Source organism: Diabrotica virgifera, chromosome 5 (assembly GCF_917563875.1).
Source record: "Diabrotica virgifera virgifera chromosome 5, PGI_DIABVI_V3a".
NCBI classification, from domain to species: Eukaryota; Metazoa; Arthropoda; class Insecta; order Coleoptera; family Chrysomelidae; genus Diabrotica; species Diabrotica virgifera.
Window position 1 is genome coordinate 5827274 of NC_065447.1, and position 27886 is coordinate 5855159.

The 27886-nt window shown below is 31.1% G+C and overlaps 1 protein-coding gene across 8 annotated transcripts in view; it reads left to right on the plus strand.

The window, feature by feature from the left end:
• The window catches only part of LOC114341830 (bromodomain-containing protein 3), a 152588-nt gene that overhangs the window by 23530 nt on the left and 101172 nt on the right, over positions 1-27886 (plus strand). For all 8 annotated transcript variants that reach the window (XM_050652246.1, XM_050652247.1, XM_028292734.2 and 5 more), the window contains one exon: positions 24709-24833. The gene's annotated coding sequence lies outside the window, so the exon portion shown is untranslated. The remainder of the gene's footprint in view (positions 1-24708; positions 24834-27886) is intronic.

Consider the following 27886-nt stretch of genomic DNA (forward strand, 5'->3'; position numbering starts at 1 on the left):
TGGGAACAAAAAAAGAATGAAGGAAATTGCTCCATGGGAAGGCGAGAAAATGCATTTTTTTAACGTATACCGATTTTGAACTTTGAGTGTTACATTTTCTCCAACCTAATTTTTGATTGGAATTTTGCTATTTTTGGCAATTTTCACACGTATTATCGATAGTTTTTATTATAATAATATATGTTATGAGTATTTTAAGGATATGAAAATTGGTGTGGAGAAAGAGGACAAAAATAAACAGGTGATGGTTCGAAAATTATGATCCTATTGTTTATATCTTTGTCGTAAATTCCGGTCAAATTTGACCGGTTGTATCTCAGGAACTACTCATCATAATTAAACGTTTTTTCTTTTAAAAGAAGCGTCCTGCCGCTGTTTTTCGAATACCGTTTTTACAATTTAATTTAGTTTAATATTTCCCGAGATATTCTATTTGTTGTATAAGCCAAAAAATTCTTTATAACTTTAAAATATTCCTGAGGCCGCTTAAATAGTCCAATTTCAGTTCTGTAAAGTACATTAGATAGGTATAGTGCCTTTTTATGAAAAAATCATAGTTACTCTTATGCACCATAATTATTGTCGTTATTATAGCGATCGTAAATTTTTAATTAATAATTCAATTGTTGCTAAACTGTTTATTCAATTTCCATCGGCTTCTGGAATTATAATCTATACAAAAAGGGCTTTTACATTACCAAGTTATTTAATTATTGATTAACAATTACTTATCTAAAATTTTAGTTGAAAATTAAAAATTTTGTTGGAAAACCCGCTTTTTCCGGGGAAAGTTTTCGTCGAAGTGAATCGGGAAAAACACGTCTCTATGCAGAATTTAATTGCGGTGAATTTTTATTTGGGTGTTTTTGGTGTAAAATTAAAATCTTTGGAGTTATAGAGCACAGATTGAAAAAAACACGATCTTTGGACGCCATTTTGTTTATAAAAAAAGTAGCACACTATCTGCGGACTTTGCATACCTATATTATTAATATATACAATCATAAGATTCGATTGCAGCAATAAAATTGCTGGTAAGTACAACAAATGATACTTTATTCAAGTTCCTTTAACCGATATATAACAAATTGCAACAATTTAATGGTCAGTGTCTGGGTCATGTAATTGCTGTCATCCAGGGTTATGGAAAAGCTTGTCCACTAGTGTCTCTGAGACTGACCAAGTACTCCAAAACGATCATCCGTTTTCAGGCATCAAAGAAATAAGTTTCTCTACTATTTCTGTATAGGTACCTATATTTATACAAATTATATTAAATTCTCTATATAAACAAATTATATTATGCAGTTTTTAATAAAAAATTTTCGTTTATTGTTATAACTTTGTATATATAATATTTATATTAAGGTTTAGTTTTACAGCTTGTAGTTTTTTTTTTATTAATTTGGGCTATTATAAAGTTACTGGGCTACTTAAAAGTGAAAAATCGACATGTTTTTGCAGCATCTGTGTTACTAATTATTGGTCAAGGTTTACCAAACATTATTTTGTAGATTTTTTAAGAACAAAATTCATTTTGTAAAGATTATATTTGTTAGTTTACGAATTATAATAACTATATAATAACAATTAAATTGTTTATAATAAATTCTCGTCACTTCCGGCGCAAAAGAAAGTTATAAATTCGAATTCAGCAGGTCAAAATATTATTCGATTTTTATTCATATTTAATAATTAATAGGTAACACCCTGTTTAATTTTAAAAATATATTTTAAATAACTAATAGAATAAACTTAAATATTTTATACACGACAAATTTCTACTGCACTTATCACAATAACCATCAATAACTAACAAACAATTAAAAATTGCCTTGGAAATATCAATGGTCTTGGTGAATGTAAAATGTAAATCATGCGATTCCCACGGTAAATCACTGTAAATCCCAAAAATCAAATAAAAACACTGTATATCCCGTATTCAGTGTTTATAGTTGGGGATATGGATATAATGTGTTTTAAATTGGTGAAGTGAAGATGGAATGTCATATGTGTTTCATAGCAATGTTAAATTGTGGTTATACTAAATTTTTATTTTTTTCTTCCTTGGATGCAATAAAAGTGGTTTTGAAAAAAATGGATATACAGTGTTTCTACTTGGGGCAGCCGTAATACATAAAAATTAGAATGAATGTATTTAAAATATTCTTTTAAAGTTTTGAAAGCTTTAAGTTTTTTTATTCATACACATTATCGGATGATCAAAATTTATATCTGAAATATTTGTATGCCCTTATTGCCTTAGATTATTGAAACGGTTTCGTTAATCTAAGCTTATTGCCCACTATAAAAATGAGGAGATACATTCTCAAACGTTCAGAAGAATGACATTAATATGGCAAAGTATGACTATGAAAGATACTGTCTTCGAAACAATATGGATATGGTTATCTTCAGCGTATATCTGACCACAAGTGATCAAAAAAAAATACGATTGTACAGTCCCTGGCCATATTTATTATTATGACCACCTATGAATTTTTACAAAAAAATCAACTATTCCACTAGGTACATTTTGTTTAAAATATGATTTTCAACGAAAACATTTCGTTTATAAATTCGCAAAAGTGTGTGTGTTATTGCGTTGCCGCTCCTGCAATACTCAGATCAGATTTATGACTATTATGTTATTTAAAACTGGAACAGTAGAGACAAGCTCTGGAGGAAAAGGTTTAAAACTTAGAAGGGCAAAAACAGAGTATTTGGAATGTTCATTTAAAGATGGGAGTTACTACAAATAAAATGGTACATATCTTTGGATGGTGAAATGATTGTGAAAAGCAATAGTTTTAAGTACCTAGGATCGGCATTACAGAATTATGGAGAAATATATGGATATGCATGCAGTAGAATTAGGGCTGGATGGATGAAATGGAAAGAAGCGAGTGGTGTGTTGTGTGACAGAAAAATTGCAATGAAGCTGAAGGGAAAATTCTATAAAACAGCCATAAGACCGGCTATGATGTACGGAACGGAATGTTGGGCAGTGAAAAAGAAAGAGGAACAACGAATGCATGTGGCGGAAATGAGAATGCTTAGATGGATGAGTGGAGTGACAAAGAAGGATAAAATTAGAAATGAGTATATTAGGGGAAGTCTAGGTGTGGCACCAATTGATGCCAAAATGAGAGAGCATAGGTTAAGATGGTTTGGTCATGTTCAACGTCGAGACGTTAATCACCCAATACGAAGAATAACAAGTGCAGATTCCTGGAAGGAGTAGGGAGGAAGACCAAAGAAGACCTGGTGTCAATTACATTGGCGAATTGTTCCCGGTCTTTAGCTAATTGAAATAGTTGTTCGGTATTCCTATCAATCGCTAATGTTTTTGATCCATAACAACTGGTTCCTTACAATCCCTATGTGGCCTTGGATTTTACCTTTCATGATAATCTGAATGATTCGGTACATATCTTCACTAAGAACGTGCCCCACGTACGAAATCTTTTTTATTTTAATAACAGGAGAACGGCATTATCTCTGTTGTAACACATTTTCATTGGTCTGCATTGCTGGCGATGTCCAGGGTATTCGGAGCATTCTTCTATGGTTCTGTTAGTATGGGCACTCTGGGCAGATTATCGGAGATTAGCCCATTTTTGGGAAAATTTATTTACCAGCAATTTGCTGGAATCGAATCTTATGATCGTATATATTAATAATATAGATATGCAAAGTCCGCAGATAGTGTGCTACTTTTTTTATAAACAAAATGGCGCCCGAAAATCGTGTTTCTTTCAATTTTGGCTCGATAACTCCAAATATTTTAACTTTACACCAAAAACATCCAAATAAATATTCATCGTAATTAAATTCTGCATAGAGACGTGTTTTTCCCGATTTACTTCGACGAAAATTTTCCCCGGAAAATGCGGGGTTTTCCTACAAAATCTTTAATTTTCAACTAAAATTTTAGATAAGTAGTTGTTTATCAATAATTAAATAACTTGGTAATATAAAAGCTCTTTTCGTATAGATTATAATTCCAGAAGCCGATGGAAATTGAATGAACAGTTTAGCAATAATTGAATTGTTAATTAAAAATTTACGGGCGCTATAATAACCACAATAATTATGATACATAAGAATAACTATGATTTTTGTATAAAAAGACACTGTACCTATCTAATGTACTTTACAGAATTGAAATTGGACTATTTAAGCGGCCTCAGGAATATTTTATTATAAACAAATAGAATATCTCGGGAAGTATTAAATTAAAACGGTATTGGAAAAAAAAAGCAGCAGGACGCTTCTTTTAAAAGAAAAACCGTTTAATTGTGATGAGTGGTTTCTGAGATACAACGGGTCAAAGTTGACCGGCATTTACGGCAACGATATAAACAATAGGATCATAAATTTCGAACCCTCACCTTTTTATTTTTGTCTTCTTTCTCCACAACAATTTTCATATCTTTAAAACACTCAATAACATATATTATTATAATAAAAGCTATCAATATTAGGAGTGAAAATTGCCAAAAATAGCAAAATTCCAATCAAAAATTAGGTTGGAGAAAATGTAATCTCAAAGTTCAAAATCGGTATACGTTAAAAAAATGCATTTTCTCGGCTTCCCATGGAGCAATTTTCTTCATTCTTTTTTTGTTCCCAAGTAACTCGAGTAGAGCCATCGAAATAACGCATTATTAAATGTCAAACTTGCTTTTGTTTTGTTATAATAAATAATTTTTTTTTATTATAACAAAAATTGTTTAAATCATTATACAGTTTTCAAATAAGAATATTTGTGTTTTTAACGTTTAAAGGTACACTTATAGTAAGTTTATCTAAAAAAAGTCTACAACTGGAAAAAATATGTAGTTTTCTTTTCTTATAAATAAATTAATCTATTATAACAAAACAAAAGCAACTTTGACATTTAATAATGTGTTAGCTAGATGGCTCTACTCGAGTTACTTGGGAACAAAAAAGAATGAAGAAAATTTCTACATAGGAAGCCGAGAAAATGCATTTTTTTTTAACGTATACCGATTTTGAACTTTGAGATTACATTTTCTCCAACCTAATTTTTGATTGGAATTTTGCTATTTTTGTCAATTTTTACTCGTAATATCGATAGTTTTTATTATAATGATATATGTTATGAGCATTTTAAAGATATGAAAATTGGTGTGGAGAAAGAGGACAAAAATAAAAAGGTGGTAGTTCAAAATTTATGATCCTATTGTTTATATCTTTGCCGTAAATGCCGGTTAACTTTGACAGATTGTATCTCAGGAACCACTCATCACAATTAAACGTTTTTTCTTTTAAAAGAAGCGTTTTGCCGTTTGTTTTCCAATACCGTTTTCATGATTTAATTTAATTTAATATTTCCCGAAATATTCTATTTGTTTATAAGGCAAAAAATTGTTTATAATTTTAAAATATTTCCTGAGACCGCTTAAATAGTCCAATTTCAATTCTGTAAAGTACATTAGATATGTACAGTGTCTTTTTATACAAAAATCATAGTTATTCTTATGTATCATAATTATTGTGGTTATTATAGCGACCGTAAATTTTGAATTAACAATTCAATTGTTGCTAAACTGTTCATTATATTTCGACCGGCTTCTGGAATTATAATTTATACGAAAAGAGCTTTTATATCACCAAGTTATTTAATTATTGATAAACAATTACATATCTAAAATTTTAGTTGAAAATTAAAGATTTTGTTGGAAAAACCCGCATTTTGCGGGGAAAATTTTCTTTGAAGTAAATCGGGAAAAACACGTCTCTGTGCAGAATTTAATTACGGTAAATTTTTATTTGGGTGTTTTTGGTGTAAAAGTAAAATCTTTGGAGTTGTAGAGCACAGACTGAAAAAAAAAACACGATCTTTGGACGCCATTTTGTTTATAAAAAAAGTAGCACACTATCTGCGGACTTTGCATACCTATATTATTAATATAATAAGATTCGATTGCAGCAATAAAATTGCTGGTAAATAACTTTTCCTTGTATTTTGCTAATTAGCCCAGAGTATAATGCAATCATATCTCAAACGCCTCTAGACTCTAGACTAGACAATTCATCGGATCAGCCTTTGAGGTCGTTCAAGTATTACGTAACGCAGGTGTTGGGGGGGGGGCAAAAATCTTCAAAAATTGCGTTACGCAATAGTTAAACGCCCATTAGAGTGCGTTACGTAGAGGGAGAGGGGGTCAAAAATCGCGTTACGTAATACTTAAAAGCTCCCTTTAGAGTCCAGGTCTCGATGTCATGCAACAACACTGACCAAATTTAGCATTTGATCATTCTTTGACGTAATTTTAGGTTTAAGTTGTGGTTACAGAAGAATTATTTAATTTTTAGAAATGTTTACAATTCTGCACTTGACCTCTTTAGTTGGTTCTAGTTGGTCTATAATGTAGTATCCCAGATATTTAAGTGAGCATGATAGTTGTTATCTAATCCATAGTTTCTTTATTTGTAAAACCAATATTACGTAACGCCTTGATTGTACCCTCTCTCCCCAAATTGTGTTACGTAATACTTAAACGACCCCTTAATTGGATACATTTGAAGGGTCAGGGGGACGAACGATGAATGTCTATCTGAAAGCATTTTCGGTAAAATGAGAAACAAAATTACATATTCATTGTTTTCCCCCCTTGCATCCAATCTTGTGACGTGTTTTTAAGATGATTATCATCGTTATTTCCCCTTGGCCATTCACAGATTGATAGTACTCTTTCTAAGCTAACAGATTGCACAAAAATCACAAAATGACCAAAAATTTACATTCATTCATTTCTTATAACGAACATGAAAGACATTACCTACACGTATTCTCTTCAGCAACCTTTTGAAAGTCCTGAAATACATATTAAAAATGAATAAACATTTTCAATTTCAACATTTTTATTTTCAATCCTGCTTATATGTATATTTTTTCTATTGAACATAAAAGATTTGCAGAAAATTGAACATAAAAGGTTTGTATTTTTCGGGTTGGATATTTTCTTGAAATAAATTGAGACTTTCTAGAAAGAGTTTCGAAATTTGTGCCGTAATAGTCTCTATCGGAAGGGGTATGCCGATGAGTTTGCAGAATCTTACCACTCTGGTTACCATTACTAAGAGAAAAAGTAGCAACAAGAATATACCAACATTAATGGATTAATAGGTCAGAGCCACATCATCAACATACATAACACGTAATACATAAACACACAACAAATCAGCATGTGTTACCGACCCTAAGATAAAACAACACATGGCTATCTGCCTGCAAGTTCGAGGCCGGGAGAGTCGTGTCATGTTAGTCAAAGCTCCAACTAATAATATAATATAACAGGTGTACCTAGTAATCTCTTTATTTTAACTTTAAATTTTTTTCTTGTTTGAAAACGATTTATGGGATGGAAGTCGAAACGTCAAAAAATATATATAGAATGTGATTTTTATTACATTTTTTTTATTGGTCCAAAAAGTGTTATCGCGATTCCAATCATTAACGATGGTTTGCTGAATTCAAACGCGGTCTTATCGTCACTAACTATACTAAGCGTTCTGGAAGGAGAAATAAGGCAGTTATATCCCAAAAACATCGAAATGCATTGAAAATTATTATGGAAAACCTCAAAGTGAAGTTGCAACAGATACCTGACCCTCTAAAGTCATCAAAGGGTCGTTTTCACTATTATATTCGAACTTTTATGTATGAGAAAGATGTTTTCCAAATAGGTGCCACGTTTTCTCACACCAGTGCAAAAACAACAACGCATTGATAAGTCTGGGTGTTGTTTGGACATGTTTAATCGGAATAAGTCTGAATTTTTGAATCGGTATGTCACAATGAATGAAACATGGATCCATTACTTTACTCCGGAATCAAATCGACAGTCATCTGAGTGAACAGCACCTGGAGAAAGCCGACCAAAGATGCAACAAACTGCCGAAAAGGTTATGACTTCTTATTTTGGAATCAGCAAAGAATAATTATTTTGATTGACTATTTGAAACATGGAAACTATCAACAGCGGCTACTACATTGGTTTATTGGAGCGTTTAAAAACTGAAATCATAAAAAAATTACTCATTTGTTGAAGAAAAGATTGAATTCTCCATTCTCCAGTTCCTCCCCATTTTTGCTTTGATGTCTTCGGTCTTCCAGCCATCTTTTTGTGGTCTTAACCTTTTGTGGGAAATTTACCATTATGGTTTTAGAGGATGGGCCTTAAATTGAATAAGATAGCAATTTAAAAAAAAATGTATCAACTCAACGATAAAAATTCGATATCTTTTGATCGGAGTGTCATATCGACAAAAATCAAAATGCCTTTTAACCCTTAAACGCCCAAGGGTGGGTAAAAAATGTCCACCTAATGCGTATTCCCTTGTAACATAGTTTTTACGTGTTTACAAATTTTCAAAAAATTATTTATTGTTAAAAAGACAGCCTTTTATCGAATGTTAAATTGTTTCTACCGATATTTTTGAAAATAAAAGTAACAGCTTGAGTTAAATATGGGTGGGCATAAAAAGTACACCCTTGGTAAAACTTGTTACTAAAGTTTTCTATATGTATAATTTCTCGTTGGTAGGAACATAAAGCATATAATTATCGACGTATAATTACATAATCGACATAATTATCCGCCAATGAGGAGGCTGGAAGGAAGAATATAGAGAAAATCTACAAATTTGAATTACTGGCTTTTACTGGTATGTTAATTTTGATGTACATTGTAATTCTGTTGTAAGGTTTGTAAATTGTTTATATTAATATTTTACAAGATGCTGCGTTTATTAAGCATAAGATCCTTAAGTTTAATCCATTTCCAACAACTCTCAATAAATATATTAGCTATTTTCGAGGTGGACATTTTTTACCCACCCTTGGGCGTACATGGAACCTAAAAAAGGTTGGGCGTTTAAGGGTTAAAGGAGAAGAGTGGAGTTTTCTTATGCAATTTTTGCATTTTGCTGCAAATGAAGTAATTTTCTATAAAACTGTTGATTATTGCGCGATTTTTGCCATTTTTTACGATTCTCATGAGATCAATAATATTTATCACTTCCATTGACCCGTCGTCGCTGTGAAATTTGAATTGTTAGAGCCTAATCTTCAAAACCTATAACATGAAATTTTGAGTTTTGGCTATATAAGTAATTTGAAATATGCCTAAAACACGCTAAATTGAAACTTTCACATTGTAAACAACTTAAAATGTTTAGAACTGCTTCGTTTCCTTATTATTAGTTCTTTTTAGCCACAAATTGCAAACAATGCCGTCTTTGTGGAAGGATTTTCCGTTATATGAGATTGTTTGTAATGTAAAAGTTTAAATTCGGCGTTTTTTAGGCATATTTCAAATGCCTCACATTTGTTGCCAAAACTCAAAATCGAAATTTAATGTTATAGGTATTGAAGACTAGGTTTTAACAATTGAAATTCCACAGTGACCAGTCAATGGAAGTAATCAGTTTTACTGGTCTTAGACAATCATAAAAATGGCAAAAATCGCGCATGTTTATTTATTTAAGAGCTTTGTATAAAAAAGCTGCACTCTTCACCTTTAAAATGCATTTTGATTTTTGTCAATAGGACACTCTGATCAAAAGATATAAAAAATTTTACCGTCAAGTTGGTACAAATTTTATTTAAAAAATGTATTTCCCTTGCGTAACTGACAGAGGCAATTCCGAATTGCATGAAAATTTGGATTTAGGTTCTACTTACCCTCCACTTCAAAGTTGAATTTGTGCCGTTGGTTGCTTTTACTTGGGGGGTGACATTTACCCCTTCTCGGGGGGTGAAAAACGCGTGTTTGTAAGGCCGGAAATGGATAAATTTACTTATTTTAAAAGTCAATACTTTTCGAGTTATTAACGATTTAAAATGTTGATTTTTCGACATAAAAACTACGTTTTCAGACCGTTTTTCCCAAATAACTCAAAAAGTAAATATTTTATCGAAAAAAATATTTTTAGCAAAAGTGTAGCCTATCAAAAAACGAAAAAATTGTGTACCAGTAAAGTCTACAAATTGAGTAGAAGCAAAGTTGTAGCTCATGAAAAATACGTTCTTATTAATTCCAAATCGAATAATTCAACGCGAAATCACCGAAGAAAGAAGCGTTTTTCGGGAAAACCATATTAACATTTTTAAAGTATCGAAAAAAAGCTTATTATTTGTTTTTTTACAAAAGTTTACAGCATCAAAAATAAACGAGTTACACTGAAAAAAAAGTTGGCCCCTTTTTTTGGTAAAAAAAAAAAATCGTGAAAACCTCCCTCTATTTAGCACCCTAAATGAAATTAATCGTTTGGCTTTACCATCATTTTAACTGTATGTGTATTGTTTATACAGTGCGGTGGAATAAGTGTTGCCCCCCTCCCTGTTACCTTGATTATTTTAAGAATATAAGTAAAGCGCTCGGACAGGTCGATTTTTAAACTAACCATAGTATATTATAGCATCAACGTTTCGAACTTTACTCGATCCCTCTTCAGGTGACAGCCATAACTTTGATTTTTTTAAATGGGAAAGTACATCATGTGACACCTCATTTAAAAGCTCTTAAAATACTGATTTCAAAAATGTATAATACTTTAATCCTGTTTGAGAGCGTAGGCGCAAAATTTCGGTCGAATTCTTTCTAAATGCAATCATTTTTTTCGAATCCTGAAAAAACTAATAAATATTTTTGAAAAATTTAAACGCAGAATGAAATATTACAGTATTCTCGATGGTCCAAAGTCCCTGAGATATATAATATCAATAATAGCATAATAATGTTTATTTTAATAAGTCACAGTGGTGAAAAAAAGAGAAAATTTAGTGTGATTTTTACTTTCAAATATATCATTCAAAAGAAACTTTTTGTTTATTCTAGGGGACTGTCAGCCCTCGGTAATAATATAATATTTCATTCTGCGTTTAAAATTTTCAAAAATACTTATTAGTTTTCTCAGAATTCGAAAAAAAAATAAATGCGTTTAAAAAGTGTTCGACCGAAATGTTGCGCCTACGATCTCAAAAAGGATTAAAGTATTATACATTTTTGAAATCAGTATTTCAAAAGCTGTTAAATGAGGTGTCACATGATGTCAAAGTTATGGCTGTCACCTGAAGAGGGATCGCGTAAAGTTAGAAACGTTGATGCTATAATATGCTGTGGTTAGTTTAAAAATCGACCTGTCCGAGCGTTTTGCTTATATTCTTAAAATAAAAAAGTTAACAGGGGGGGGGGGGGGCAACACTTATTCCACCGCACTGTATGATCTGTAAGTTTGGTTGGTTTTAAGTGCTTATTTTTGAAAACATTTGGTTTTATAGTAAAAAAAAAAATTCTAAAAATTTCCTTTTTTCAAAATAACTAAATAAAAAAAAATGAATAACCATTTTCAATTTCGTTGCAAAACGAAAATACAGCCGCATCATATTCTAGTCCAATCAGAGAGTGCAGCAAGCACCTCTACCGGTTTCGAAACTTATTAGTCTCTCATCAGGAGGCACATATGCTGCTCTCCCCGATCCAACCAAAACAAACCCCGGCGTGCAGTCACGGATTGCAACGAACGAAATGGCATAGATGTCCTAGTGGCAACTGCTACAAAAGACTAAGTTTTTAATCCAATGGCATATAAAACAACATAATGTTATTCTACATCCCACCAGACTGAAAACAATGGGAACCTTCTCTGGTTACACCTCAGAGGCTTCTACAATTTGCAAGCCATAAAAAGTATTAGTGATAAGAAAAATTTTTAGAGTAAAAAAATGTAGGTTTTGCTATTATAAATATGCTAGTTTTATTTTGTTTCTCCGTAAGACAAAAATTGGTTAAGATATGGCTGTTCAAAATTTGCATACACTCGTGATTAGTGACCCATTCAAGTTTTCTCAATTATAACCCTTTCAAAAATAAACACTTTAAACCGGTGAGACTGACAGATCATATAAAAAATAGATAGGTAAGTAAATTGTTTGTAAAACGGTAGCGATTAATTTCATTTGGGGAGCTAAACACGGCGAGATTTTCATGATTTTTTACAAAAAAAAAGAGGGCTAACTTTATTGTGAGCGTAACTCGCTTATTTTTAATGCTAACACTTTTGTTAACAATTAAAACACATCTTTTTATAAACACTTTAAAAAAGTTTAAATGGGTTTTTCCCGAAAAGTGCTTAATTTTTCGGTGATTTCACCTTGAAATATTCGATCTGTAATTAGACGAATAGGAACGTATTTTTCATGAGCTACAACTTTGTTTTTATTTATTGATAGACTTTACTGATACACCATTTTTTTGGGTTTTTTATAAGCTACACTTTTGCTAAGGATATTTTTTTTTGATCAAATATTTACTTTTTGAGTTATTTGCGAAAAACCGTCTGAAAACGTAGTTTTTATGTCGAAAAATGAACATATTCAATCGCAAATAACTCGAAAAGTATTGACCTACATAAAAAACTCTATAGAACAAAAGTTGCTTAAGATCAGTCAATTCAACTAACGGCACATTTTTAACTTTGAAGTGGAGGGTAAATAGAACCTAAATCCAAATTTTCATGCAATTCGGAGTTGCCCCTGAAAATTACACGGTATCGCCGAATTTCCCGTTCATTTACTGGGCTAAACGGTTCATTATACATAAAACCGCTAATAAACATCTACATTTCTTGTTCGCAACATTTTTTTTTCTACGCCCGGCGTACCTACAGATCCTTGGCAAATCGATGTTTCCGTTTTCCCCTTTTTTAAGGGGAATTTTAGAAGGATCTTTTTCTAGAAGGAAAAGAGAATTTCCATCTTTTTGAGGGCCCAAAATTGACATTCTCGGCAAAATTCAGCTTGTTCCTTGGTTTTTAGAGGTTTTGCGGCATTTTCTTCTGACGACTGTACTAATATTATGCCGATTAAACAAAGATATAAAAAATTCCAACAAAAGTCAAGAATACTAAGATTGATACAAAAAAGTTGCAAGATCCAAACAAAACAACATAATATATTAGAAAAGTGTGGACGTAAAAAAACCAAATACTTGAAACAGATCTTATACCAAATGAGACAGATATAATAACTACCACAACTATTATACTAAAATCACAATAAAGATGCACTAGAAATAAACAAACCAAGACACGTTGAATGTTACGAGGAGCACTCCCAAATCATGATTTCCAAAGTTTATACATTGTAAATCATGATTCGGGAGTACTCCTCTTAACATTCAACGTGTCTTGGTTTGTTTATTTCTACTGCATCTTTATTTAGACCAGTAAGGATCTGTTTTTAGGTGGATGTGAGAGGTGGCATTCAGATTTTTGCGGATAAAGTTAGGTAATAACTTCGTTAATAATAATTGACTTATGTTCCTTCTCAAATATGCCCGGAACATTAATAAAAAAAATAAAATATTTAAAAATTTCAAAAAATTTCGTTTTTTTTCTACTTTCTTTGCTTTGCTTATAACTTTAAAACGGTTCATTTTGGAACAAAATCGTATATGAATAAAACAAAGATAATTAAATTTTATATCAGATGCGATTGGTTAAAAATGTCTTAATTTATCACCCTTGCTGCAAAATAGCAATAAATGTAAAATAAGGGGGCAAAACAAGCCTGTCCTTATTCAATGATTTTCCATCACTTAGGTTACACTTGGAACATTCCTAATTCGCTTAGAAAATTTTTGTAATGTGCTAAAACTGTACACCAAATTTCATTAAAATTGACTTACTAGATTTTGAATAATAATTTTGCAATCTAAACTTTTTTTTAAAAATTAAAAAATTTTAAAATCTTGCACAACAAAAACTAGAACATACAAAGATTTTTCAATTTTTTTACATATAAAGAAGTACTCCACCTATCTAATGCACTTTACAGAATTGAAATCGGATTGTTTAAGCAGCCTCAGCAATGTTTTAAAGTTATAAACAATTTTTTGGCTTATAAACAAATTAGTCCTGTGGCCAGGAGGGGTTGCTACGGGCTTCTTTATTTAGATGGACTTACCCAAGATTTTTATGTATTTTTTGACCCGTAGAACACGATTTTTTTGGAAAACAGTTGATCCGGATGTCGATAAGATTGTTATAAACAAAGAACTTGAGGAATTACATAACATCGATTTTTCGCAAAATAAAACATTTTTTTGTTTTTCTTGGGTAATTCTAAGCAAAAAATGTTCTTACAAGTTTTTTCGTAGGATGCATAGTTTTCGAGATAAACGCAGTGAAACTTTCAAAAATTCGAAAAATTGTAATTTTTGAACGCGACTTTTGATTAAAAAATAAAATAGCAATTCTGCTGACAGCATTTGAAAGTTTAAGTCAAATTATACCGGTTTTAATTATTTGCATTGCTAAAAATTAATTTTTTTATTATTAAACAAAGCTATTTGTTTATAAGCCAAAAAATTGTTTATAAGTTTAAAACATTGCTGAGGCCCCTTAAATAATCTGATTTTAATTCTGTAAAATGTATTAGATAGGTAGAGCACCTCTTTTATATGTAAAAAAATTAGACAACTTCTAAATGGTCTACTTTTTGTTCAGAAAGATTTTAAAAAATTTGAACTTTTTTAAAAATATTTATTATGCAAAATCTATTAGGTCGATTTTAATTAAATTTGGTACACGGTTTAAGTATGTTACAAAGAATTTCCTAAGCGAATTACTAAGGTTCTAAGTGCCACCAAAGTGGTTAAAAACATTGAATAACAACAGGCGTATTTTGCCCCCTTATTTTGTATTTATTGCTATATTGCAGAAAAGGTAATACGTTAAGACATTTTTGACCAGTCGTATATCATACAAAATTCAATTATCTTTATTTTATTTCTCTACGACTTTGTTCCAAAACGAATCGTTTTAAAGTTATAAGCAAAGAAAGCAGAAAAAATCGACGTTTTTCGAAATTTTTAAATATTTAAATTTTTTTATTAATGTTCCGGGCATATTTGAGAAGGAGCATAAGTCAATTATTATTACTGAAGGTGTCACCTAACTTTATCTGCAAAAATCCGAATGCCACCTTTCACATCCAAAAATAGACGTTTTTTCACAGATCCTTACTGGTCTAATTGTGATTTTAGAATAGTATAAAGAGTACATATATTAAAATTTGTTATAAAGTGGGAAGAATTTGGGCTTTCAGGCATCTGTTATATTTTTTTATTATAGGTATGTATTTCGTTTCTTTTAGAAAATCATGACTACTACTAAATAAATTTACGACCATAATTTACATTATTTACACTATAGTTTTAATAACCGTTGAGTCATTTGACCTTTTCCAATACATAAATCGTTATCGATACAGCCAGGTACAAATTACTATCATTTGAATATCTCTTAAAAACATTCAGATAATACTGTTTACACAATCATTTCCTAAAATTCCTTATCATTTACATACTTTCATAGCTCATTTGATATTACCTGCGTTGCATTTGTTTTTACCTGAAGCATTGATTATAAACTTGCCCATTGATTGCATTGATTATAAACTTGTGTTTATTAATCAATGCCTGAAGTGCACAATTTGTTTCTGTAGGCACAACTTTCTCTTGACCAATACTAGGCCGTTTTTCGATACCCACGTGGTTGACAACGGTAACGGTAAAATGTAATGAGCTCTAGAGTTGTCAGGGTGCTTTCTCCAATTAGTAATTAGTGAGTACTGCCCATCGGGAAGTACTTGTTGTGCGGGAGGAACTTTCTTTGGATCCGTTTTAGAGTAGATTTCGCGCGTTTTTTGTGTTTATTCATTTACATAGACGCTAGTGTTTTTTAGTGATACAAAGACTTGATAGCGTGAAATTGGTTAGGAGTTTCAAAATTTTGAATTATCAAGTACATATGTATAATTTTTTGAAAACGAATTATACGCTCTGAGCTTCGCTGGTGTCGCTCCTGGTGGATTACTAATTCAACTTTCACCGGTAATTTTTAAATTTATTATTTAATTGTTATCGCTTAATATTTACAACGCTAAAAAGTAATTAAATTGTAACAGATTTTTTTAAGATTTTGCTAATCATTTTGACGTTCTATTGATGAAATATTAATTTCTTACTTCGAATACTTTCACAATTATCGTGTAGATGGCGCTAAGATTAATTGATTAATTTATAATTACATATTAAGGAACATTAAAAAAAACGTAAATTCAGTATTTAAGGTAAAAATATGTACCACAGCTTTGACCAACTAATATCTTTTATAATTAATGTTTTTAATTTTAATTTTAAATTAATCACTTTGACATTTATGTCAAATTTCCGGTAAACGTTTACAGACTTGTCTCTACTGGCGCTCGCGAATTTATAAATATTCCCTCTACGTACGAGCTCACAGCGTATAGCTCATATTTATATCTGTGGCTTGGTGCTAAAATAGCCAATATCAATTTTAAATTCAACTAAGACTTGCTCTTGTATACTCGATTATATTATTATAATTAAGTGTACAAGAGCAGGCAGAAGCACCATTACACTAGTACATTACGGCTTTTTGGTTGAATTTAACATTGACAAAACAGAAAAAGATTAACATTGGCCCTTTTAGCACCAAGCCACAGATATACAGTGGAACCTCGATAAACCGGATTAATCGGGACCGAGACCGATCCGGTAGCCGGAGAAAATGTTAAAAATTAATAAAATACCTATCGATGGCTTAACTTGCACAGCAAATGATATGGAAATTCTTCATCTCATTTATAAACATGTTAAATTATGTAAATACAAGTTGTAAACGTAATATGTAATAAATAGGCATAATTTGTTAATGTGGTTTGAAAAATTAAAAAAAAAATAATATTAAAAAAACACAAAATAAAATAATAAAAAAAGGAACAAAAATAAAAAAGAAAAGAAAAAAAAAAGAAGTAAAAAAAATTAAAATATATATTTAAAAAAACACAGTAAAATAATTAAAAAAAAAAACAAAATAAAAAAAGCTAGACAATGTACCAATGTATCTATAAAAATAAAATTGTAGAATGTACTTATGTTATAAGAAATTTATGACTATGAATCTGCAGTCAATCAGAAACAAGTCTGGCTAATTGGCTCTACCAAAGCCATTTTTCAAAAAAAACTCCGTTTTTTAAAACTTTACAGGAACACAAAAAAACTTCTTAAAATCACAGAATTGGTATATTGGGTAACTCCTCAATTCACATAGTAAATAGTTACGTTAAAAATGGACAACTCCATCATCAACATATCATGTTATAACTAGGATATTTCTCACAAAAAGTTATATTATTTCATTAAAACTACTTACCGCCACTCTTATACACTGTATCGTTATCAAATCAGCCTTATTTTATCTGTTAATTCACAGTTTTCCAAAAAAGACCGCGCACTTAAAACATGGCACTTTGTTACTCACCGTCAAGTACAAATAAACTGGCGGTTGACTTTGGAGTTAGCCACGTTTCGGTGTTGTTATGCTAGTGTTAGCAGTTGACCGTTTTACGTGTTCGCTGTTTTCTCCGTAATTTTAAAAATTAGGGAGATATTTTATTGAACATAATGTGAGAGACAACTAGACACAGTCAACAACGCCAAAACCTGTATTTCGGTAAAAAATGGAGTTAGCCGCTTTGCAAGTTAAGCCATCGATATAAATAATAAACAAATAGAAATACATATGCACAGTACATCTAAATTACGTACAGTTGTATACAGTATTGTTTATTTATTGGTAAAATTTTTTTATTTTGTCTGATGAAAATCGGTCCGGGTTATCCGAGGCCGACTTATCGAGGTCGACTTATCACTCCCCACAAAAAATTAAAAAATATATTTATTTTTTATACCGGCTATTTCTTAGAAACTACCACTGGCACAGACATAGTGACCACATAAAAATTTCAAGGTCAGTCAAAATAAATTACAAGCATTTTTAATGTTGTTCTGAAGCTATTTTCTTGTGGCATTTTTATAATCAAGTATATTCAAATGGGAAATAAGCCACAATTTTACCTAAAAATGATTTTATTAACGTTTCGACGCCAAGTCGGGTGTCGTTGTCAAAATACAAAATAATACTAAATAAACAAAAATGTTGCTTAGTAAAAAATTCTTCTAATAATTTATTTAATCTGACTCATTTATATCGGCAATTCAGACACGTATTATACATTTTAAAGTAGACGACTTTAAAAGACTCGGGATAGTATCACGAGGTTTTTCCTGGTTTTCCCTCGTGATTTACTATGGAATCTCTAACGCGAGAATTTCAGTGCCACCGTTGCATTTGGTTGTCTTTTTAAAGACAGATCACATGCTATGATTTTTTGTGGCGGATATTCTTGAGTTGGGATTGATTTCATGTAATCGAATGAACTATCTTTTAGTAAAGTCGTCCCAGGAACGCAACTCATCAATATTGGCAATATCATTTTAAAGTCGTCTACTTTAAAATGTATAATACGTGTCTGAATTGCCGATATAAATGAGTCAGATTAAATAAATTATTAGAAGAATTTTTTACTAAGCAACATTTTTGTTTATTTAGTATTATTTTGTATTTTGACAACGACACCCAACTTGGGCGTCGAAACGTTAATAAAATCATTTTTAGGTAAGCATTTTTAGTTTGAAACGTTACCATTAGGGGCGAAGTATACGGGCATAGTTTCAAATTTTTGAATTTGTTTATCCATTTAAAATCAGGTTATATTATATAACATATATTATCTTTTCTGTTTGTTTTCATTTTTTTACGCGATTCAGTATCACATGTTGCTCGTTTGATGCAAAAATTGATAGATTTGTAATAATCATCCACAGAAAAAAATTATTAAATATTTCTTATACCAGCTATTTCTTAGGAACTACCACATATTATACCGTGACGTCATAGAAATCCCATTTGCAGTTTCAAAGGTCACTGTTCGGGACGGAATATACAGGGTAAACAATTCAAATGAATTTTGTGAACAGCTAAAATAGCTTAAGGTGGCTTTGAAAATGGTGTATTGATATGTTTATTCATTTTGAAGATAGAAACAAATGTGATACAAAGGGGTGTCGAGAGTTTTAAAATTTTAAATTGTCAAGTATTTTCAATTTGTTTATATTTTTCAAGCCTTCTCCGGTTTGCCTGATTTTTGACTTCCAGCGTTTTCTGTCGTTACAATCTTCCGTCTACATCGTTTTCTTCTAGTGGGCGGAGTTCCTTACATTATCAACTCTGGTGAGCTGGCAACATCGTCTCCTATAGTTCATTTCCATGGCCTTGTTTGATTTCTTTCTTTGATTTAATTCCCAGAATTCAGCGCCGTACAACCCAATGCCATTAGGCCTATTCGCGCTGTATACCCCGAACGTACCCAGAGGGAGAACGCCTGCGCATTTCCCTCCAAAAACCTAATGCGCAGACGATCTCCCTCTGGGTAAGTTCATGGCATACAGCGCGAATAGGCCTAAGACTTTCTATTATTGTTTTATAAATTCTTCTTTTATTTTCTTTTGTTTTCTGGTGGCTCAAAGCCAAGGTCCCTATACCATAGGTTGTATGGTAACTTTGACATTGACAAATGAAATATTGTCATCGTGACGTCACCCAGACGATCAATTTTACGAATTGTTTGTAAACATAATAGGATACGTGGTTTGGAGGCTATATTTTGTTATTAAATATCGTTAGTGTTTTAATTTGTGTTTATATCTTGAGATATAATGTATCTATAGATATCATTAAGTGTTTTTAGTATAATAACTTAAACTCAAAACTCTTTTATAAGTGTTAAGATAATTTTAATGTGGTTGTGTTAGACCCGTTTGCCATTATACTAATTTCAGTACTGATTTCAGTACTAAAAATATTGGTTAGTTGCGCGAGTCGATTTAGTATGAGAAAGTCAGTTTGTGCCAAGTTTGTGTTTGCAACTATCCGAATTGTAATCAGCATATAGGCATGCGCTCTACCTACTAAATTTACATGAGCTTTACTCAAGGTTCGTAGATATTAGGAGCTTTACTAATTGAGATTGCAAGTTGCAAGCCATTAACTTATTAACAATAAAAGATGGGAAGAAGTATTTTTGTAAAACTGGCAAACTTGGCTTTTATTTCTGCTATTAGAGATATATCCACACCTAGTTTGGCTAATTCTGCCTTTATTTCTTCCAAAACTTTTATTCGTGCGTTCCTATTCTATAGAGAGGGTGCTTTGGCACATACAAACATTGATCATTGATTCGATTTGTAAAACTCTATTAATGTTTCAATCTGCCTTTTTCTCCACATGTTGAAAGTTGAAATCACTATTATTATTATGTACCTATAAAAAAACAAAAGTACCTAATATTCAATACAACCTCACTTTTTAATATTGTGTCAATTTCAGTACAAGAAATTAGAACATGTTTTAATTTTTAGTACTAAATCGGCGCGCGCATCTAATTTGTAGATACAATATTTTTAGTACTAATTTCAGTACTAAATTTAGCATAGTGGCAAGCGGACCTTTTTAAGTACCTACTTACTTACTGGATTGCAGCCATCTGAAGATCGTTTGAATAAACAAAATTATAAACTAAATGAATATATAAAATGTAAAAAATTCCCTTTATTGCACTGAAATTGTATTTTTTTATAATTTACTGTTAACGTAAAACTTAACAAGTACCTATATTGAATGAAATCATAATGTTTTAATAGTTTTAGATATTATAATCCAGTACGTAACGTAATCAGATGCTCTTAAGGGAAACACTACTAATTTTGATACATAAATCTTTAGTTGAATCTCTTTTTCACCATGGTTTACATGTTAGGAGGAATTTATAATAATGTACTACATGCATTATCCCCAATTCAAAATTATTATATACCTACTCAAAATCATTTAAAAAAGTAAATTGTATTCAACCCATTATTAATATACCTAGAATATTTGAATGATTTCCCATATATACACAAGAAAGAATCTACTTCTACTTTAATTAAGTATGTAGTAATGCTATTCTACTGCATATATTTAATTGCAATTATATTCTATGATTTTTGTAACTCTACAGGTATCTACCACATTTTTTAAAGAATATATGAAATAAATAGTCATTAAAAATCCAAACGGATTTTTTTAAATATACATATTTTCAATACATTCCTACTTTCCGAGTTTATTTCAATGAGTGAAGTGAATGAATTTGAATGCAGCATTCTGGGTGACGTCACTCCCGCCATTAGATTCTCGACGCTGATTGGTGGAAAGTTACCATGCAACCTGTCTATTTATGAACCTTGGCTCAAAGCCACGAACTGGTGCATTTCTTTTAAGTAGTCAAGAGTGATCAAATTGATTTTTAGTATCATTGTAAGTACCTAGATACAGATTCCATGTAAAATGCACTCCACTTAAATAATTATGAAACAACAAAAAATGATCTTAAAAGTTTACGATGCCTATCTTTTTATGTTGTAACTGGGGAGTACAGTATAAAGAGGGATAGAACCACTCTCCTAAAAATTGGAAGTAAAATCTGTAGTCGCGCATGGCGACCGCGCAATGTTCTTAGTCGCTTTTGCCCCACTCTCGCATTGCTATTCGCATAGAAACGTACGGCTTTTAACAGGGAAAATCCGCATCCACCACTGGTGAATTACCAATTGCATACTGAGTACTGCCGGTATTACTTCTTGAGATCAAAGTGCCTACATGGAAGAGGTTTTACTCAAGATACTATAAATAACAAGATAATATATTGCACATCCGGAAGTCGTGACGTAACTGGAGACCGGCAAGTTCGTAATGGTTCGTAATCATTCGTAATGTCCGATTAGTTTGAATTGTTCGCGGTTGTATTTTATATTTTATCTTTGACAGTTATTTTGACTGGAATCTCGACACTAAATTTTTTTTAGAATACATTGAAGTTTAATTTTATTTTGCTAATTGAATAATTTCATCACATAATGCATACAAATCCCATTTAACTTTAACAAGAATTCAAATTCAACTTCCGGTCTCCAGTTATATCATCAATGCGCGAGCTCGGACGGATTTGCGCTACGGGAAAATACTATCTCTTTATTTATAGTATCATGGTTTTACTTATAAGCAGTGTTCGCGCAGTACATTTCGAACGTATTCAGAGTAAGTTCGGGATTAGTTTCCAATGCGCAGGCGTCAACGTAAACTTATCCTGGACATGCTCAGGATTTTTCGCTCCTCGAACAATTTTCGGATTCGTAATGTAATGACGGGTTGCATACATTAAGGTTAGAGAAGGAAGCCTATTGTTGTCCCTTTCTTATTTCGAAATCAATGTAAAAAAATGCAAATGCACACATCTTATGGAAAATATAATGTCACTCAAATTCAATAAAATTTATACGATTAGATTCGTTTTAATATAACGATCAATTCTTATCATTGCGCCAACTCTTAATTATTATTAATTACGGCGCAAATTGCAATTAAAGTTTATCGAAATCACATTTTTGGAGTCCATAAAATGTTAGTTTACAATCATTATTGCTCTGAGTGCTATTCATAACAGCTTAAATCCCGCTGGGCCTAAGCGGATTAGTGAAACTAATCCGCTGATTTATGGAGTACCGAAAATCTGGGTATTTTAAAATATTTTCTCTCTCTCTAACTTATGTACCTACCCATTTGATTTCAGATTTATTTATATCAATTTCTGCTCTTATTTTTGAAAATAGAGAGTTGGCGCAATGATAAGATTTGATCGTTAATTTAAAACGAATCTATTGGTATAAATTTTATTGAATTTGAGTGACATTATATTTTCCATAAGATGTGTGCGATGTCCTTTATATGTCAACAAAGAGAAAGAGAATAAAAGCAACAAGCAAAGGATTAACTTTCTATTTAATGCCTTTCTTAGAAGTTAGAAATTTGATTAGCGTCTTTCTTTATTATTTCCACATTATTTCGATAATTTGGTATTTCCACGCCGAAATCCGGCTTACATTTTTGTAGAGAGTAAAAGATTGTTATGTATTACTTGGAAATGGCAGCTTGATATTTAAATATAAAAATTACCTTTAACTTCCTGGGGGTTGAACAATATCTGAAGGAAGGAATAATTTAGTAAAGCAATAATTTCCAATTTTGATATCTATGTATTGAATTTAATGGGTTGTGGCATTGTGTTGTGGTTTATTACACCACAAAAATAATGAAATATAACAAGACACAATAAATAGTTTCAAATAAGTTTGATGTGTTGTTTATGTTTCATTATATTCAATAAGAGACTAATTTAACTCATAAATTAAACTGAAATATAAACCACAAGAATATGTAGGTACTTATAAGCTCATCTAGATAAAAGAAATTAAGTAAAAACAGAGTACAATTTATTGTAATACATACTACCGTAATAGATAATTATCGAATATCGAATGAAAATAATACTAGAAAAGGTACCTACTTATTTACAAACATACGAAATGGAAAACATTGACAAACACAACTAAAAAAGCTTTAATATAATTAAAATTTGTTTGAAGAATATTTAAATGATACAACACTTTACATAATTTTAAAAGTTTAAAAACCAGAATATACGTCTACAAGTTGTTTAACAAAACAATATTTTAGGTTTAGAATCGGAAGGAGTAAGAACAGAATGTCAAGAAATTCTTCCCAAATATTTTGTGCGCCTGTGCGAACTTAAAATCCGAAACAAAATCCTCGAACGTCGAGAGCGTATCCCGGACACGTTCAGGATCTTTTTTCCCCGAATTAAAAATCCGGAGCGTGTTCAGAGGGAAAGATTTGAACTCCGCGAACGCTCGATTTTGTAATGCGCAGGCGTTCTCCCTCTGGGTATACCCAGGACGTACAGCGCGATCAAAGCTATAAGCTGTACAAAGTAACAATTTACATAGTCTATATATAAAATAATACAAAAAAAATACAATAAACAAAAAGACGATATACAAAATCTTAGCATAATTTACTGCAAACTTTTTAAATTTATTTACCATTTCGATCTAATGCTGTTCGGTCTACTGCTTTCGGTCTAATTGTCGTGTACCCAAAAATATATTACCTAAACTAAATTTAAAATCAAGATGCAGTAGAAATAAACAAACCAAGACACGTTAAATGCTACTAGGAGCACTCCTAAATCATAATTTACAATGTATAAACTTTGGAAATCATGATTTGGGATTTACAATGTATGTACATATATACATTGTAAATTATGCTTCGGGAGTGCTCCTAGCAGCATTTAACGTGTCTTGATTTGTTTATTTCTACTGCATCTTGATTGTAAATTTAGTTTAAATATTTTTATTTCATATTTATTTATATGATTTTAAGAAGTGTTGTTTCTGAGAGAACGGTAAAGTGCTAAAAACTCCGCTATTTCATTGTTGAGGTTGACCATCGACACATAATAAACTACGAAAGAGGCATTAAAACATTTCAGTGGTGGTGGTATGCACAATATTATTGTTGTCTGATATAACGAGATCCGCGTTATAACGAGATAATTAGTCCGACATTTCAATTCTCGTTATAAAGGGAGTCTACTGTAGTTGTCAGTCCTTCATTAATATAGCAATCCGTATATAATTTGCGGGAACTGAATGTGGTCGAACATCTTTCCATTTGAATTATGAACCAATTTAACTGAAACAATAGCTAAGATCAATTTTAATACAAAAGTATAGTTGTTGATTACATGAGTTATTAAACATGTTTTTTTCTTTACAGATCCAAGCTATGATGGCTTTTATCTACTAAGAAACCATTTGTAAAATGGAATGTGATTTGTATCGGCTGAAGATTATAACCAGCTGATTGGTAGGCCCAGGTCATTATTAACCAAAACTATTTGCGTAAGTATACAACGGTAAAATATTGCAAAACCTCTAAATTTTAAAGAACCGCTTGGATTGACATGAAATTTGGCATACACATAGCTAACAAGTCAAAGAAAAAAGTGATATTGTGCCGATATATGCTTTTGCCCTGGGGGTGGTTTTCACCCCCTCTTGGGGTGAAAAAATATTCGTCCAAAGTAAGTCAGGAAATGGATAAACTGGCTAATTTTAAGTAACTTTTGTTCTTAAGAGTTTTTTCACCAAGTCAATACTTTTCGAGTTATTTGCCAGTGAATATGTTCATTTTTTCAACAAAATAACCACGCTTTTAGACGGTTTTTCGCAAATAACTCAAATAGTAAGTATTTTGTCGAAAAAACATTCTTAGCAAAAATATAGCCTGTAAAAAATTAAAAAAAAAATGGTGTACATATATCACGTCTCTATACCTAGTAGAAGCAGAGTTATAGCTAATGAAAAATAGGTTCATAGTCGTCAAATTCCAAATGGAATACTTTAACGTGAAATAACCAAAAATGAAGCACATTTCGGGGAAAATTCATTACAACTTATTTAAAGTGTTTAAAAAAGCTTCATTTTTGTTTTATAAAAAAAATTTCTATCAAAAGTAAACAAGTTACGCTAAAAATAAAGTTAGTCCCTTTTTTTGGTAAAAAAAATCAGGAAAATCACCCCCTAATTAGTATCTCAAATGAACTTAATCGTTACGACTTCACAAGTTTCTTGACTCGTGTATGTATTGTTTATGTGATCTGTAAGTTTCATCGGTTTAAAGTCCTTATTATTGAAAGGGCTCTAGTTAAAAGGGGTTGAAGGAGTCACTGATCACGAATGTATGCAAATTTAAAAACACCAAATCTTGAATCAATTTTTGTCTAACAGAAAAACAAAAAAATACATGATATTCAGAAAACCAATGCTGACTTTTTTTTGTTTTTCGAGATTTTTGGTATCCCTAACAATTTTTAAGTTATTTTGAAAAAAAGCATATTTTTCAAAATTACAATTTTTAAAAATTTTTCTTTGAAACCAAATTTTTTCAAAAATAAGCACTTTGAATCGATGAAACTTATTATACAGATCATATAAACACAACATAAGTAAAATAATTTGTGGAGCGGTGACGATTAATTTCATTTAAGTTACTAATTAGGGGGTGGTCTTCCCGATTTTTTTTGCCAAAACAAAAGGGACCAACTTTATTTTGAGAGTAACTTGCTTAAATTTAATGCTAGAAACTTTTTGTAAAAACAGGAATAAAGCTTTTTTTAAACACGTTAAAAAAGTTAAAATGGGTTTTTCCCAAAAAGTTTCTAGCATTAAATTTAAGCAAGTTACGCTCAAAATAAAGTTGGTCCCTTTTGTTTTGGCATTTTTTTTGGATATTTCACGACGAAATATGTATTCTATTTGAAATTTGGTGAATATGAATCTATTTTTCATTGGCTATAACTCTGGTTCTACGAGATCCAGAGACCTAACGCTTACACCATTTTTTTTACTTTTTTATGGGCTATATTTTTACTGAAAACGATTTTTTTGACAAAATACTTACTTTTTGAGTTATTTTCGAAAAACGGTCTAAGAATGTGGTCATTTTGTTGAAAAATGAACATATTCACTCGAAAATAACTCGAAAAGTGTTGACTTCGCGAAAAAGCTCTATAGAACAAAAGTTACTTAAAATTAGTCAGTTTACCCATTTCCGGACTTACTTTGGACATATATTTTTTCACCCCCAAGAGGGGGTACTTTTTTTCACTTAAAATATCACTTTTTTTCTTTGACATGTAAGCTATTCGTATGCCAAATTTCATGTCAATCTAAGCGGTTCTTTAAAATTTAGAGCAAAAACCGTGAAAAAATGTACTAATCGTCATTTTTGCTATTATCGTTTCTTACTTAAGACGAAATGTGGCGACCGTTTTATTGCGGTTACCCATTACAATCGGAACAGTCTCGATAATTCTAAATACCGTTTACCTGGTCATCGTTTGTTTGATCACTGAGGTTATATACAATTTTCCTTTTTAAATATATACAATTTGTACAATGTATGCAAAATACTATGCAATTTGCGAATTGTTTCTATTGAAAACGGCAGTGATTCCCAGAGGCGATATACACGACCTTCAGGTGTTAAACTCTATAAATAAATCATAAATTGCAGTGTTATTTTCGTTTTTCCATTAAAGTCGGTGATAAATTCTTGGTGCAGGCAGTATAATTATAATCTTATGCACAATGGTTGAGAGTTGATTTAAAAGTCCTCAAAATAGTTCACATATGTGTCACTGCTAAGGAAATACTACAAAGGATTTTTATGTTGTTCAGAGGCAGAGGGTATCAAAAGTAATCTGCCAAATGGTTTTTTTTTGTTAATTTATCAAGTATATGGCAATTTAGTACGTTCTTTAACGGTAAAATATTGCAAAACCTCTAAATTTTAAAGAACCGATTGGATTGACATGAAATTTGGCATACACATAGCTAACAAGTCAAAGAAAAAAAGTGATATTGTGCCAATGTGTGCTTTTGCCCTAGGGGTGAGTTTCACCCCCTTTTGGGGGTGAAAAATATATATTCGAAGTAAGTCCCGAAATAGATAAAATGACTAATTCTGAGCAATTTTTGTTCTATAAAATTTTTTCACCAAGTTAATACTTTTCTAATTATTTGCGAGTGAATATGTTAATTTTTCTACAAAATACCTAACCACGTTTTCGAAGGTTTTTCGCAAACTCAAAAAGTAAGTATTTGGTTGAAAAAAATTCTTATCAAAAATATAGCACGTAAAAAAGTGAAAAACATGGTGTATATATTAGGTCGCTATACCTAGTAGAAGCAGAGTTATACCTAATGAAAAATAGGTTCATATTCGTCAAATTCCAAATCGAATATTTTAACGTGCCATAACCAAAAAACGAAGCACTTATTTGGGGAAAACTCATTTTAAATTTTTTAAAGTGTTTAAAAAAATGCTTATTTTTGTTTAAAAAAAAAAATTTGCATCAAAGTAAACAAGTTACGCTCAAAATAAAGTTGGT